General features: G+C 36.0%; 1 protein-coding gene across 1 annotated transcript in view; it reads right to left on the bottom strand.

Annotated features, from left to right (window-relative positions):
- Positions 1–1,540: 1,540 nt before the first annotated feature.
- ATP11B (ATPase phospholipid transporting 11B (putative)) overlaps positions 1,541–9,750 on the bottom strand; it is a 110,008-nt gene continuing 101,798 nt past the window's right edge. The window contains exon 31 of the mRNA XM_084874188.1: positions 1,541–4,881. The gene's annotated coding sequence lies outside the window, so the exon portion shown is untranslated. The remainder of the gene's footprint in view (positions 4,882–9,750) is intronic.

Here is a 9,750-nt window from a genome sequence, read left to right as displayed (position 1 = left end):
TTGGGATGATGGGAAGGTTCTTTACTGGGTTGAGGAATGATTGCCAGCAAACGATAGAATATAATCCTAAAGTCTATGCACTTCGTTGTATACAAAGTTTACTTGAATACAAACCACTTTACCTCCAGAATCAGTTTTTAAAAAGTCTGATTTATCTGAGGGCTCTCTGCCACTCCCCAAAAGAGCTGTTTGGAGACATGTGGACTTATCTCCATTTACAGTAACTTTGTCTTTTAAGTCAGTTAGCTCTTAAAAATAAAACTTGAATTGCTTTTAAATTTACTAAATTTTATGGTGAAATGCTGCTCATAAAATTTTTTGTCTTAAATCGCTTACTCATTAAAAATACAATCCATCATATCTATATAATAAAAGCCCACGTGACCATTCTGGCAGAACCGGTCACTATGACACGCACTGACCACCAGGGGGCAGATGCACAGCGCAGGAGCTGCCCCCCTGTGGTCAGTGTGCTCCCAGAGGAGGAGCGCTGCTCAGCCAGAAGCCAGGCAGTGGCGAGAGCCCCTCTGCGGCAGCGCTAAGGAGCAGCGAACAGGCAGGTGGTAAGGAGGGATGGGTCCCAGACTGTGAGAGGGATGTCCACCTGCTGACTTAGCACAATCCCTGGGGGTCCCAGACGGCGAGAGGACGCAGGCTGGGCTGAGGGACCTCCCTCCCCCAGTGCACAAATATCCTGCACCGGGCCTCTAGATGTATAATAAAAGCTGAAATTACCCTAAAGGTTGTCTAAACCCTCACCTCCTTAAAAGAAAACCATGCTTAGATGAAGTGACCTTTCCAGGATTGTATTCATTTCAGAAATAAAAATACGTTACATATATCACACACCTTTGCAAATACTAATTCTTGGGCAAAGTTAACAGCTTACCTTTAAATGAAAGTTGGTTAAACAATTATGTGTGTTTTAACTGGCAACTGAGCAAGCATCAGGAATAACAATTGTCATTAGAAGGTTAGAATATTTTATATGTAAATATGCACTATCAGTTATATTTAATTTTTTAAATATGTATTTTTATTGATTTCAGAGAGGAAGAAAGAGACCTTCATGAGAGAGAATCATTGATCAACTGCCTCCTACCAGGGATCAAGCCCACAACTCTGAGCATGTGCCCTTGATTGTAATCAAACCTGGAACCCTTCAGTCTGAAGTCCAACATCCTATCCACTGAGCCAAACTGGCTAGGGCTCAGTTATATTTTAAAGAAAGCATGTATTTTCCATGGACCAAGGCATTTCCAAATTCTCCCTGGCTAGCTATTTATGAAAGATGCACTTTCTAGTTCAAAAGTGTTCGTCTTTACAGCTGGTACATTTCGATCACGCCCCCTTTTCAGGAGCTGTACTGATCCTCTACACCTGTGTAACCAAACAACTTTGAAAACTACAGTTAGAGAAAAGCATAATGGTATTACAACGCAGGGTAAATGTAGTAAAATGTATTTCAACACACATTTGGCAGTGCTGGTTGTGATGAGCAGAGAGGCTTAACATGCTTAAATGATGAAAAAACACTTAATTATATAGGAAAAATTTTATTAGATAAATATAATTTCATAAACTTTAAAAATTACTGAGATCTGTACAATAACTACATTTACTAAAAATGCAGAAAATTTTTATAGGCTTATATACTAGACAGCCACAGTGTCTGAGGTCCAAAATTTTAAACTAAGTGTTGCTACAGTATTTACAGTTACTAATTCCTCATAAAAATCTAACAGTCACCATTATTACAAACATATAATTAATTATGCTCTATTTTTGTAGGAATGTCATTCAAGTTATCTCACATAAACAGCACATTAATAATGTTTCATTTTTATGAAAATAGATTAACTCATTTCAGGATAGAAATAAGTGTCTCTAAAAGGGGACCCAAAATTAATAAAACACGTTTTACATAACTCTTTGGTGTTTCTTTCATCAATACCTAGTATATCATACACCAAATTGATCTTTACATAAAAAATACTAACATGAATGATTTTCCCTTTTCCCTCAGACCCCAATCACTTTCAGACTAGCATACTTGAAAAACTTGGTGTAATTTAAATTTTTTACTACACTTGACTCCTGCCTATCAGATAAGAGTCTCAAGTTTATCACACATGCCCAATAGCCCAATTTCACAACCTTATGTAGCAGAAAACACCCTGGTGTAAGTGAAAGTATTTCTGAACAGGGTGATGTGCCTCTTTTATCTTCTAACCAGGACAGTGCCAGAGCTTGGGTCAGGTCTGGGAAGCCTTCGGATATAATGGAAATTGAAACCCAAGGCGGATGGTTTTTAAGAGAAATTCACACTGTAAATTCTCCTCTTTCTTCATTCTCAACCTGGCAGCAAACCTGTAGTTCTACCAGCCAACACCCTGCCCCCCTAGGTGAACCTAATGCTTGCTAACGCTGCTGCGCAAGGTGCTGAGTCATAAAACAGCTGACAGGCCATTTTGGAAACTGACTTGGTGCTCGCTACTATCTTCAGTGGTACAGCCTGCAGGCAAACACGTGAGGAAAACAGATCTGAGACCAATAATTAACTAGTAATAACACACGTAGCATCTTACTCTGGTTTTGGCAGATAAGAGTCAGTTAATTAACATCGTATTTTCCAAAGGATTTTAAATAAATATGCAAAGGGGAAATTTTCTGAGATTCCTGGTTATGTAGTAAAAGTTTTACAATATGAGTATTAGCAATAGAAAACTATTGGAAACTTACAGACAACACTGATATTCTCTTAAATAGAAGAAAACCTTTTTTCTTACAGTTATAAGATAATCTTCCTTTAAGTGGAGTAGGTTTTGAACAAAAGAATAGGATAAGCGTTATCAGTAGATGCATTTACATTTTTTTTTAAATATAAAGCTTTTAAATAACGTCAAACAGGAATGCAGGAAATTACATCAACCACACCTTAACCTAAGCACCGTACAGGTTAGCTGACTTGCCTTGCTGCAGTGGTTAGAGACTTCTTGATGGCTTAGTAGTCCTTCTCTAGTGTCAGCAGTCAGTCTAGTTGATGGCAAATAAACACTGCTAGGTAGATATAATTGAATGTCATTTTGTTATAAGACATTCTAAGAAAAGTAAATTCCATAATATCCTCCATGAAATTAAACTACTGAACATTTTTAGCAATATTTCCTATTCTGGAATGTGAATTGGTAAGTGTAGCCAATGTACATTTTATTGGGCTAATTTGGAGTATTTAAGTTAAAGAAAGGCTATTTATAAAAATTAATATTTAAGCTGAAATTCATAACACAATATTCTTGCATTATTGAAACAAAGGTTATTTTAGCAAGAAAACAGTTTACCAGTGAACCAAGGTCAAGTCTTAATTCTTGACTATTCCCTATTAGCCTAATTCAAGAAGTCTAATATTCATGAAATGCGGGATGGGGTGGAAGGCTGCAAAATCAATCTATAAAAGAGAATTATTCTGTCAACTGTATGGAAAACTTTAGCAAAACCTTATTTAACCATTTCCACATAGTTTAAATGAATATGTACACAATCATTAAATATGCTTAGGGCTGGGTAATAGTTCTTAAACCGTAAAATTTAGCGTTTTAGACTGTTTCACTTACATTCTTTAGCCATACCTGCAAATATACCTTATAATGAAACACTGGGCAGATTTCCCTTTGCTGTAGTAGTCTGCCATAACTCAGATAACATATACTAACTTAAAAATAACAGGATTCTTATCTGAGATCCTTTACACTATAATCTAGCTTACTGAAAGGCAAGCCACAGAAAGAGGCTCTTCTCTTTATTTTTTATTTAATTACTCCAACATTCTGATTTGCACAATTAAAAGTGTTTGCAATATTTAAATACTGTCCAAACTTACTTTTTATTGATATAGTTGAACTTTACAACAGTGTCATAAAATGTTATAAACAATTTTTAGAGAGAAAAAAAGCAAATTTAAATATATTAACTAGATTAAAGCATGCTAAAGATTAAATGAAAACACATCAAATAATAATATGTTAATGATACTAATTTACCCACTTTATATTCTGCCATAAAAATATCAGTAAACATCAATTTGAAATTTGGTGAATGGGCTTGATTCCCGATTTATGTATAAGATATGATACACACTTTGCATGTATATGGTTAACTTTACTGGTGTGTTATGTACATTAAGAGCAGTTTTGTACTGGTATAATATTTACTACCCACAGTGCAGTAAATAATGGTTAGAAATGCATTCTCCTAATTTCCTCTATGTACTTAGAAAGCAGTAATGAATTCACAACATGGGTCACTAAGGGACCAAAATTTCTTACTATTCACATTTACTTTTCCCATGAAAAGCTTCAAATATAATTCTAATAAAAAAATAGAGTTTTCAAGGCAAACTTTTCAGCATAATTTACAGAAGCAGATTTAAATAGAAGACTCAACAAGTAAGCTAATACTTAAAAATACAATTAACTAGGAATTACCTTTTCAACCTTGTTATTAAAATATGGTGGCCTCAGCAAGAGGCTGAAATGCCATTAGGAGCCCCACAAACACAAGGGACAACCCAAAGAGATGGAAAATGTCTGTTCTCAAATTTTAACACGTTCAGGTTTAAATTAAAGGGGTTGAGAGTGGCTCATGTAAATCCCTTTTTGTTTGCCATTGTAACTTTGAGTGGGTATGAACTACAGAGATTTCAGGAAGTAATTCTGCAGAGCTGGTGTGGCCATTACCAGGATGTCACACTGAGTTTTAGGAAAGGAGTTGAATGGCTCCCACAAAGCACTACTGCTCTTTTAACAAGTAGATGAGTCCATTGTGGAGAGAGTCAAGATGCTCCTGTCGTTGGTATTGAAAGGATCCGATGCACTCCATAATCTAAATAACAATAAGAGAAAAGTTTGCTCACCAGGACCTATGTTTTAATTGAGAAAAAAAAAATGTATTCTAAAACTTAGAACCAAAATGCAATTTGAATATTAAAATAATCATTAATTTTTAAATGCTAAAAGGAAGTACTTCATACTTGATGAGTTTAACAAACATTTCATTTATTTTATACAAAACTTGAGGAAAATAATGCTCTAATCATTATCTATCTATCTATCTAAAAGCCTAAGCAACCAGACAACGGGCTGGTTGCTATGATGTACACTGACCACCAAGGGGCAGATGCTCAATGCAGGAGCTTCCCCTTGGCGGTCAGTGCGCTCCCACAGTGGGAGCACTGCTCAGCTAAAGGCAGGTGCCAGACACTGGGTTCACAGCTGGCCAGTGCAGCTGTGGCGGCAGGAGCCTCTCCTGCCTCCGTGGCAGAGCTGCTGAGCGGCAGCAGTGGGGGTGGCAGGGACAGCAGGGCCAGGATGTGTGGGAGAGGCACGCCGCCCAGCCTGGGCCTTTCCCTGCCCACCTGCCCCTTCGTGCACTACATCCCCCAGGGGTCCTAGATTGTGAGAGGGTGCAGGCCAGGCTAAGGGACTCCACTGGTGCACAAATCTGTGCACTGGGCCTCTAGTATAAAAATAGCCAAAATTTAGACATTCATTAGCATTAAAACATTTTCTATAGGTAGCAGAATATAAGACTCTCTTAAAATATTAATTTAAAAACTAAGTATGTTGCCGAAACCGGTTTGGCTCAGTGGATAGAGCATCGGCCTGCGGACTGAAGGGTCCCAGGTTCGATTCCGGTCAAGGGCATGTGCCTTGGTTGGGGGCACATCCCCAGTGGGAGGTGTGCATGAGGCACTGATTGATGTTTCTCTCTCATCGATGTTTCTGACTCTCTGTCCCTCTCTCTTCCTCTCTGTGAAAAAAATCAATAAAATATATTAAAAATAAATAAAAAATAAGTATGTTATTAAGAGTTATGCAGTGAAAAGCAACTAGGCTGTATTTTGATATCACAGAAGCAAACAAATATCACACCAAAAAATTTGGAACAAAATAGCAGTATGTTCTTAATTTATTTCTTTTCAGCTATAAATTCTAAAGATTTTAGCATAATTAGTTTGAATGTAGTGAATGATTTATTCAATAGGCATCAAAGACACCTCTAAGTCTAATGAAATTAGGGTTTTCATTTAATTAAGAACAAATGATCTTTTACCGGTCTGGAAAAGTCAACTACTGTCTGAATGATAAGGCCCATAAAGCATCTTCTATATATATATATATGCAAAATGTCCTCTCAGTTGTTCAACAGACCAAAGTCAATGTGTCGCTATGACATATGCTGACCACCAGGGGGTGGCGCAAAACAAAGGAAAGCCCTGGCTGGCAGTCAAGGAAGGGAGGGCCCTGCCAGCAGCTGGCAGCCTCGAGGGACCCTACCTCTGCATAAATTTTGTGCACTGGGCCTTTAGTTCATTACATAATACTTATGTGCAGCTGTATTAATTTAAGCTTAAGTAACTTAAGATCAAAAATAGCCTGCCATACTTAAAAAAGCCTAACCTACTTTAAGGATTCCCAAGTCAAAGCTGGCTTTTCTTAAAGACTAAAAGAATTTAAAATAAGTACATTTTATGTACTTTCCTTAAACAAAGATGTGAGAGAAGAGATTAACATTTAAAATGGCTCATATTCACTTTCTGCTGTTTGAAGACAGCGGTCTCCAATCAGTGGTCCCGAAAGGTTGCTGACCACTATTCTAAGAGACTCTGTATGTTCAAATTTAAATCAATTAAGTGAGCAGTCATAATGAAGTTTGGAACCTGGAAATTTTACGAAGTTGGCATAGAGGAAGACAAACAACAAGCATACCAATGGTTTACAGAATTTACTATTTACTATAGTTTCCAGAAAACCTTAAACAGTATCTACTTTAGTTTAAGGAAAGGCTTGTTAACTACTCTATTTTTAGCACCTAGAACTGCACCTGGTACATAGTGGGCACTCAGTATTTGTAAAATACATGAATGAAACGGAACTATGAATATTTCTTAAAATAAGTATTCGTGCAGGAAAAAGTGTGCTCAGACATATATGATAAAACATAAGTATCAACACCTCAATTATATATCAATTATTAACTCCTTTCTAATTAGAAAACAGTTTTGATTAGGATGAATTAACTGTTGATAAAACACAGACAGAAAATCATTTATTGCTAAAAAACAGCTCTTTAGGGTACAACATGACATAGCCTTTCATATAGCACCTTGATGCTACCTTTTTAAAAAAAACATTTTATTGATTTTTTACAGAGAAGAAGGGAGAGGGATAGAGAGAAACATCAATCAGCTGCCTCCGGCACACCCCTTACTGGGAAAGTGCCCTCAACCAAGGTACATGCCTTTGACCAGAATTGAACCTGGGACCCTTGAGTCCACAGGCCGACGCTCTATCTATCCACTGAGCCAAACTGGTCAGGGCTGATGCTACCTTTGAAAACAAGCTTGCAAAATGGCAAATTCCTTTGATAATCAAATGTAAGTAGAACTTATATGTCTGGATAGTAAAAGATCAATCAGCAGAGGAATCTGTCCTATAAAAGCACTAGTTATATTTCTGAAGCGATGCCCTTTTATGTTTAATATGTTAATGGAATAGGCCAAGGGCTTCTACATCTGGTAACAAGTATCAGCCTTGCCCTACCGTTTAAATTAGACATAAAATAGAAATGTAGAATAAAGGCTGCTTCAAAATCAAAATAGAAATGCCAAAAATATTTCACTAATACAATTACATGTAAAAAACAGGAATAAAACTCTATGTATCAAAATAACTTTCAAAGTCCAAATATAACCTTAATAGAATTATGGCAATTTTCTATAGCCCTTTGAAAATACCAATTGGTTTTACATATTATATGATTTTTACCACTAGAAAAAATAAAAGAACAGATCTCAAAAACACTTTTTAGATTATTAAAGAACAAAAAGGAGATAATTAAAGTAGCATCTGATAATTATAACCTTAGATGTTGGACAAAATTAGAAAGATATTTACAGTCTGTGAAATAAGATATTGATTGCTGTTAAAGATTTTAAGAAAATAAAAAAATAAAGTCTACAAAAAAAAAAAAAGAATATGATATAATTCTAAGTGAAAAAAAGTATGGATGTTAACAGCCAGCTTTAAGAGAACAGGCTGAAATAAATCTCATAATGCCTGGGGCAGGCTCAAGAGGGATAATGCAGTAAAAAATGACTATGTAAAAATAATGGAGGCATATTACCTAAACAATATCAAGAAAGTGGGAGCATATATAACACAGAAAAATATTATTGGCTCACTTAAAATCAATTCTAGTTTCTTTGTAGCAGTGAAGATGTATCCTGTCATTAATGAGAACTTCCTGTTGAAGTACAATAGAAAATTTAAAAATTCTGTGACATTAGAGATATATATAAAGTATTCTTTTATTCTAACTCCCACCTTAATTCTATGCAATAAAGCTGTCTTAGTAAGTAAAATAATATACATTCAGTCCTTTTGGAACCTCCTTTGGGGAACTTTTTGGCCTGGCACATGACAAAGCTGCTATCTTATAATGCATTTTACAATACAATTGTGTAAGTAATAACATGTAAATCCCAATAAATTTAGCTACTCATAGTAATTCTTTTATGTGGAATAAAATTATTACAAAATGATATCACAGCATTATGAGAATATTTTTGATTAAGTTATGATAAATATGTAGGACTGACACAACAGACATTACATTAACATAAAAAAGCTATTTACAAATGCAACTGTACCATAAAGACGTGGCTACAATTAAAGGCAAGTGGGAACTATCAAGTTCACAGGAAAAAGTTACCTGAATTTTATCATACATGAATATCATACTTATCATTTTTAAAACATAAAGCTAACCAAATACTAAAAATTCCTTTATCAACAGGTAAGAGTAGTGCCTCCTCCACCCTTCATTCTCTATTCTTGTACTTTCTTTAAAAAAAAAAAAAGTGTTTATTGATTTCAGAGAAAGGAAGGGAAAAGGGGAGAGAGACAGGAACATCAATGATGGAGAATCATTGATCCATTGCCCCCTGCCCGGGCTCAGGCCCGAAACCCAGGCATGTGTCCTAAGTGAGAATGGAACCAGTGACCTTCTGATTCATGGATTGACGCTCAACCACTGAACTACACCAGCCAGCTTTTATTTCTTCTTGCTATACTTTCCAACCTTTTCCAAGCCATGGCACATATAGAAAGTGATACTATTCACATGGTTCACTATGGACAATGAAAATCACCATCTATCCATGCTCATCTGTAACCCTTCATGCACAGCAGTGCATTGCTGCTTTGATTTTAACAATGACCTAAAGAACACCAAAGTGTGAAAACTTATTACTACTCCTTAATATCCCCTAAATAATATCTCCTAAATAATAAGTCCCTTGGGGAAGTATATGAAGAAATGAATACATTTCACTTTTAAATTTACCAAAAAAACTGAATTGTTTGTTGTGACCCACAAAAGCCATCACTGATAAATCTTTTAAGAAACAGATTTGGGCCTGGCTGGCATTGCTCAGTGATTGAGCATCAACCCATGAATCAGGTGGTCACGGTTTGATTCCTGTCAGGGCACATGCCTGGGTTGTGGGATTAATCCTCACTGGGAGGCATGCAGAAGGCAGTCAATCAATGATTCTTTCTCATTATTGATGTTTCTCTCTCTCTCCCCCTCTTCCTTCCTCTCTGAAATCAATAAAAATACATATTATATATATATTAAAAAAAGAAACAGATTTTGGAAGAGACAAAAATGCAAAGATTCTAATAAACC

This window comes from Pipistrellus hanaki (assembly GCF_964339955.1).
Source record: "Pipistrellus hanaki genome assembly, chromosome: 2".
Lineage (NCBI taxonomy): Eukaryota > Metazoa > Chordata > Mammalia > Chiroptera > Vespertilionidae > Pipistrellus > Pipistrellus hanaki.
Note: the sequence above shows the minus strand (reverse complement) of the source record. Positions and strands in the feature narration are given on the sequence as shown.